This window comes from Mesocricetus auratus, unplaced genomic scaffold, assembly GCF_017639785.1.
Source record: "Mesocricetus auratus isolate SY011 unplaced genomic scaffold, BCM_Maur_2.0 Super-Scaffold_100676, whole genome shotgun sequence".
Classification (NCBI taxonomy): domain Eukaryota; kingdom Metazoa; phylum Chordata; class Mammalia; order Rodentia; family Cricetidae; genus Mesocricetus; species Mesocricetus auratus.
This window is the reverse complement of record NW_024429266.1, coordinates 99,522,351-99,523,483: the sequence shown is the minus strand read 5'-3', so window position 1 is coordinate 99,523,483 and position 1,133 is coordinate 99,522,351.

Here is a 1,133-nt window from a genome sequence, read left to right as displayed (position 1 = left end):
TTGTACTAGGCTTGTTGGTGCATGCCTTTTATTCCATCACTAGGGCAGTGGAGGTTTAGATGATTGCAACATTGAGTAAACTTTAGGCTGCATAGTGGGTTTGAACTCTGCTTGGGAGATTTAAGGAGAACCATTTCTAACCAAATAAAATTGTCATTGTAAAAAGTAAATTAAAATTATGTTTCAAATAAGAGTCATTAAATTTTCTCATGTGGTTGATTATTATATAATCAAGAAACATGAAGAATTGGAAGCATTTTTATAGAATATTACTGAGAACTTGAAATACACTAAAAATTTTAATAAATATTTTAATTTTTGTGCCATTCTTATGCATATACAAGACCTCTTGATTTAGAAAACTTTTAAAGTGTGGTTTGGCAAGTAAAATAATTTTGACATTATTTCACCTGCCTTGTTTTCTGTTGGGGACTGCTAGAACCTTGAACAAAATGGAGTCTGTCAACCGTTTCTTGGCCTTCTGACTACGTGACTGCGAGCACACATGCCCTTGAGACAAAGGAAAAGGCTAACCATAAAAGTTAAATTTACACAGGGCAGCCCACCCGCCTAGCCAGAGGGAAGTACCCTTACAGAGTAATTGTCTTTGTTAACAAAATTATAGTGTTCTGCTGTACACTTCCTATCCTTCCCTAATTCTTGCACCTGACTTACACTGACAAGCATTTGTGGAATGTAACTAATGACTGATGGAAAATTACAACTTTGTCTTTACCGTATTTGGTGTATATTTGAATTGAGACTTGATTGACATGCTTGTACCACCCCCTGAGGTCCTTCCTCTATAAATTCCAGCGCGCCCCAAAAAATAAAGGCTCTTGATCAGCAAACGTTGTCTTGAGCCTGTTTCCATTAACCTCTTGAAGTTCACTTTCCAGATCGGATCTGCTCGTGAAGACCCACTAAATTAGTAGCGACCCTCATCACCTCACCCCCGCGGGTCGGGGGTCCCTTCCCGGGGGTCGCAACTGGCGCCCAACGTGGGGCACGAGTTACAGACCACCGATCGGACGGCAGAGGCGCGACGAGTCCGGAGCCCACTCATAAGGCGTCAGGTAAGCCCCATCCGGGTGGCGCAGAGTAGGGTTAGTCTAATGACCTAGGTTAACACC